We start from the raw sequence: 6,326 nt of genomic DNA, 5'->3' as shown, positions 1-6,326 counted from the left end.
GGGGGGAGGCGGGCGGGCGCGGGTTAACAGGGAGGAAGAGTCTGCAGTGGAGCCGGTTTTGTTTCCCTGCGAACCCAGCGGTCCTACGTTAGGACTGCCCTACCAAAGATTTAATTTTTCCAAGTTCACAGCAGCCCTGGAATGAAAACCAGATTGATATTTCTTGGGCTGATGACTTTCCCCATCCAGGAATCAAACCGGGTCTCCTGCAGGCAGATTCTTTACCGTCTGAGCCACTAGGGAAGCCCCAGGCAGCATTTCGAATACCTCTGAGACACTTCTCCATAGAGGTAGGGGAAGGTCGGCGTTACGTATGATTTTAGTGAAGGCTGGGGTGGTGTGTGTGCAGGCAAGCACACGTTTTTGCAGAGGCTTGCTGCTAGTCATGAGTTAATGACTTTAATGCTTTTCTGGATATAAGGAGATGTAAGACTTGGGCTCATAAAATCTTCTCCTGAAAATATCTAACTCTCTGAATGCCTGCTCTGCTAATTTTTCCCAGAGCACAGAGTGCCTTATTGCTAATCTCAACCCTGAACTCCCCTCAGGGGGTGTTGAAGGTCAGCAGCTGTAGTGGCTTGTGACCCAACTCTTGTAGAGGCAGATGGCAAGTGCCAGTTCTTAGTTGGCAGAATCACATAGCTAGAAAGTGGTAAAAAGGGGTTGTGTGCCTTTCTTGTATCTGCTAGTCATCTCAGGCCTCTAAAACTGGATTTTTTTCTTAACCTGAATAAGATTGACATTTTGTGATTATGACTATGAAAAATACAATTAACAGGTACTGCTTGAGAACACAAGCACACCTCCATATGTACTATGTATTCAACAGCCCCTTACTGTGAGTCACAGGGATGTGCTTGAACCTTGCCCTTCCAAATCTGTGTTCATGTAGCCTTTCAGATCAACCCTAGCCTCCTGTCCTGAGATCAAGGGAAGGGAAGGGTTCACTTGCAGTAAAGATTTGCATAGTGGTCTGAGACTTTTAGAAAAGATAAGACTGAAATGCAACTCAAGGTTTGCAGTGGAGGTAAAGGATGGTTCCCTTCACCATCAGCCTTAAATACTTTCCACAGCTCTGACTGGCTGCTACGTGAACTCAGGAATGTCAGCTCTAATGCAGATATCACCCTGGACCCTTTGTAGGAGTAAAAGTGCATCTGAGTAAAGAGGGGATCGAAGGGAAGACATAGTCTACCCAAATGGTTCTACATTTGATCTGAAATAAGAAAACTGAACTCAAATTGCAGAAGAATGGGAGGGTCATTTATTTCTCCAACTTCCTCCCTTCCAACAGTCTTGAACAGGAAAGCAAATACCACACTTTAAAAATTTGTTCATATAACTGACTGTGTTTGCCCCTGAGCATTCTCACTAATAAGTTACCAACATTTTATCTTCAGGGGGAAAACAAATTTGAGTGTTTAGACTACCCTGAGGTCAAGAAGTGAAGGCAGGGTAAAGGCTGCTTACTCCAAAAGAGTTTAGAGACCACTCACTGCAGCAACTAGCCTCCCCAAACATTTTGCTTGACTTTTCTCCACTGTTTTATTCTGACTTCAAGAGACTCAATTAGAAATTATCTTGGGTTAGTAAGCATCTTCTTTTTTAAAAATTATTTATTTTAATTGGAGGCTAATTACTTTACAATATTGTGGTGGTTTTAGCCAAAGATGGAGAAGCTCTATGCAGTCAGCAAAAACAAGACCCAGAGCTGACTGTGGCTCAGATCATGAACTCCTTATTGCCAAATTCAGACTTAAATTGAAGAAAGTGGGGAAAACCACTAGACCATTATGTATGACCTAAATCAAATCCCTTATGATTATACAGTGGAAGTAAGAAATAGATTTAAGGGACTAGATCTGATAGACAGAGTCCCTGATGAACTATGGAATGAGGTTCGTGACATTGTACAGGAGACATGGATCAAGGCCATCCCCAAGAAAAAGAAATGCAAAAAGGCAAAATGGCTGTCTGAGGAGACCTTACAAAAGTTGTGAAAAGAAGAGAAGCAAAAAATAAAGGAGAAGAGGAAAGATATAAGCATCTGAATGCAGAGTTCCAAAGAATGCCAAGGAGAGATAAGAAAGCCTTCCTCAGCGATCAATGCAAAGAAAGAGAGGAAAACAATAGAATGGGAAAGACTAGAGATCTCTTCAAGAAAATTAGAGATGCTAAGAGAACATTTCATGCAAAGATGGGCTCAATAAAGGACAGAAATGGTATGGACCTAACAGAAGCAGAAGATATTAAGAAGAGGTGGCAAGAATACACAGAAGAACTGTACAAAAAAGATCTTCACGACCAAGATAATCACGATGGTGTGATCATACAACTAGAGCCAGACATCCTGGAATGTGAAGTCAAGTGGGCCTTAGGAAGCATCACTACAAACAAAGCTCGTGGAGGTGATGGAATTCCAGTTGAACTATTTCAAATCCTGGAAGATGATGCTGTGAAAGTGGTTCACTCAATATGTCAGCAAATTTGGAAAACTCAACAGTGGCCACAGGACTGGAAAAGGTCAGTTTTCATTCCAATCCCAAAGAAAGGCAATGCCAAAGAATGCTCAAACTACCGCACAATTGCACTCATCTCACACGCTAGTAAAGTAATGCTCAAAATTCCCCAAACCAGGCTTCAGCAATACGTGAACCATGAACTTCCAGATATTTAAGCTGGTTTTAGCAAAGACAGAGGAACCAGAGATCAAATTGCGAACATCCGCTGGATCATCGAAAAAGCAAGAGAGTTCCAGAGAAGTATCTATTTCTGCTTTATTGACTATGCCAAAGCCTTTGACTGTGTGGATCACAATAAACTGTAAAAATTCTTCAAGAGATGAAGACCTGACCTGCCTCTTGAGAAACCTGTATGCAGATCAGGAAGCACTAGTTAGAACTGGACATGGAACAACAGACTGGTTCCAAATAGAAAAAGGAGTACATCAAGGCTGTATATTGTCACCCTGCTTATTTAACTTATGTGCAGAGTACATCATGAGAAACGCTGGGCTGAAAGAAGCACAAGCTGGATTCAAGATTGCCAGGAGAAATATCAGTAACCACAGATATGCAGATGACACCACCCTTATGGCAGAAAGCGAAGAAGAACTAAAGAGCCTCTTGATGAAAGTGAAAGAGGAAAGTGAAAAAGTTGCCTTAAAGCTCAACATTCAGAAAACTAAGATCATGGCATCTGGTCCCATCACTTCCTGGCAAATAGATGGGGAAACAGTGGAAACAGTGTCAGACTTTATTTTTTGGGGGGCTCCAAAATCACTGCAGATGTTGACTGCAGCCATGAAATTAAAAGATGCTTATCCTTGGAAGGAAAGTTATGACCAACCTAGACAGCATATTAAAAAGCAGAGACATTACATTGTCAATAAACGTCTGTCTAGTCAGGGCTATGGTTTTTCCAGTAGTCATGTATGGATGTGAGAGTTGGACTATAAAGAAAGCTGACCGCGGAAGAATTGATGCTTTTGAACTGTGGTGGAGAAGACTCTTGAGAGTCCCTTGGACTGCAAGGAGATCCATCCAGTCCATCCTAAAGGAGATCAGTCCTGGGTGTTCATTGGAAGGAGTGATGTTGAAGCTGAAACTCCAATACTTTGGCCACCTGAGGCGAAGAGTTGACTCATTGGAAAAGACCCTGATGCTGGAAAAGATTGAGGGCAAGAGGAGAAGGGGACAACAGAGGATGAGATGGTTGGATGGCATCACCGACTCAATGGACATGAGTTTGGGTGAACTCCAGGAGTTGGTGATGGACAGGGAGGCCTAGCGTGCTGTGGTTCATGGGGTCTCAAAGAGTCGGACACGACTGGGCGACTGAACTGAACTGACATGAATCAGCCACAGGTGTACATGTGTCCCCCATCCCGAGCCCCCCTCCCGCCTCCTTTCCCATCCCATCCCTTTGGGTTGTCCCAATGTACTGGCTTTGAGTGCCCTGATTCATGCACTGAACTTGGACTGGTGATCTATTTCACACATGGTAATATACATGTTCCTAGTGATGCTTTCTAAGGCCCACTTAACTTCACATTCCAGGATGTCTGGCGCTAGGTCAGTGATACACCATCGTGATTATCTTGGTCATGAAGATCTTTTTTGTACAGTCCTTCTGTGTATTCTTGCCACCTCTTCTTAATATCTTCTGCTTCAGTTAGATCCATACCATTTCTGTCCTTTATCGAGCCCATCTTTGCCTGAAATGTTCCCTTGGCATCTCTAATTTTCTTGAAGAGATCTCTAGTCTTTCCCAGTCTATTGTTTTCCTCTATTTCTTTGCATTGATCCCTGAGGAAGGCTGTCTTATCTCTCCTTGCTATTCTTTGGAACTCTGCATTCAGATGCTTATATCTTTCCTTTTCTCCTTTGCTTTTCACTTCTCTTCTTTTCACAGCTATTTGTAAGGCCTCCTCAGATAGCCATTTTGCTTTTTTGCATTTCTTTTCCATGGGAATGGTCTTGATTCCTGTCTCCTGTACAATGTCATGAACCTCTGTCCATAGTTCATCAGGCACTGTATCAGATCTAGTCCCTTAAATCTATTTCACTTCCACTGTATAATCGTAAGGGATTTGATTTAGGTCATACCTGAATGGTCTAATGGTTTTCCCCACTTTCTTCAATTTCAGTCTGAATTTGGCAATAAGGAGTTCATGATCTGAGCCACAGTCAGCTCCTGGTCTTGTTTTTGCTGACTGTATAGAGCTTCTCCATCTTTGGCTGCAAAGAATATAATCAATCTGATTTCGGTGTTGACCATCAGGTGATGTCCGTGTGTAGAGTCTTCTCTAGTGTTGTTGGAAGAGGGTGTTTGCTATGACCAGTGCGTTCTCTTGGCAAAACTCTATTAGTCTTTGCCCTGCTTCATTCTGTACTCCAAGGCCAAATTTGCCTGTTACTCCAGGTGTTTCTTGACTTTCTATTTTTGCATTCCAGTCCCCTATAATGAAAAGGACATCTTTTTTGGGTGTTAGTTCTAAAAGGTCTTGTAGGTCTTCATAGAACCGTTCAACTTCAGCTTTTTCAGTGTTCCTGATTGGGGCGTAGGCTTGGATTACTGTGATATTGAATGATTTGCCTTGGAAACGAACAGAGATCATTCTGTCATTTTTGAGACTGCATTCAAGTACTGCATTTCGGACTCTTTTGTTGACCATGATGGCTACTCCATTTCTTCTAAGGGATTCCTGCCCGCAGTAGTAGATATAATGGTCATCTGAGTTAAATTCACCCATTCCAGTCCATTTTAGTTTCCTGATTCCTAGAATGTCGACGTTCACTCTTGCCATCTCCCGCTTGACCACTTGCAATTTGCCTTGATTCATGGACCTGACATTCCAGGTTCCTGTGCAATATTGCTCTTTACAGCATCGGACCTTGCTTCTATCACCAGTCGCATCCACAACTGGGTATTGTTTTTGCTTTGGCTCCGTCCCTTCATTCTTTCTGGAGTTATTTCTCCACTGATCTCCAGTAGCATATTGGGCACCTACCGACCCGGGGAGTTCCCCTTTCAGTATCCTATCATTTTGCCTTTTCATACTGTTCATGGGGTTCTCAAGGCAAGAATACTGAAGTGGTTTGCCATTCCCTTCTCCAGTGGACCACATTCTGTCAGACCTCTCCACCATGACCCATCCGTCTTGGGTGGCCCCACAGGCCATGGCTTAGTTTCATTGAGTTAGACAAGGCTGTGGTCCATGTGATCAGATTGACTAGTTTTCTGTGATTGTGGTTTCAGTGTGTCTGCCTTCTGATGCCCTCTTGCAACACCTACCGTCTTACTTGGGTTTTCCTTAGCTTGGACGTGGGGTATCTCTTCATGGCTGCTCCAGCAAAGCGCAGCCATTGCTCCTTACCTTGGACAAGGTGTATCTCCTCACCGCCACCCCTCCTGACCTTGAACGTGGAGTAGCTCCTCTAGGCCCTCTTGCGCTGGTGCAGCTGCTGCTCCTTGGACGTGGGGTAGCTCCTCTTGGCCGCCGCCCTGACCTCGGATGTGTGGTAGCTCCTCTTGGCCACCACCCCTGACCTCGGACATGGGGTAGGTCCTCTCGGCCACTCCTGTGCCGATGCAGCCTGGCACTCTCGGTCGCCGCCCTGACCTTGGGTGAGGGGTAGCTCCTCTTGGCTGCGCTTCTGTTAGTCCATCACAGCTGGTGCACTTCAAGCCTCTTGATGAAAGTGAAAGAGGAGAGTGAAAAAGTTGGCTTAAAGCAAATCTGGTCCCATCACTTCATGGCAAATAGATGGGGAAACAGTGCAAACAGTGTCAGACTTTATTTTTCTGGGCTCCAAAATCATTGC

General features: G+C 44.2%; 1 protein-coding gene across 1 annotated transcript in view; it reads left to right on the top strand.

The window, feature by feature from the left end:
- ARSB (arylsulfatase B) overlaps positions 1 to 6,326 on the top strand; it is a 176,982-nt gene that overhangs the window by 694 nt on the left and 169,962 nt on the right. The window lies entirely within an intron of this gene.

The sequence above is a fragment of the Bison bison genome, unplaced genomic scaffold (assembly GCF_000754665.1).
Source record: "Bison bison bison isolate TAMUID 2011002044 unplaced genomic scaffold, Bison_UMD1.0 scf7180017864252, whole genome shotgun sequence".
Lineage (NCBI taxonomy): Eukaryota > Metazoa > Chordata > Mammalia > Artiodactyla > Bovidae > Bison > Bison bison.
This window is presented reverse-complemented; position numbering and strand designations above follow the sequence as displayed.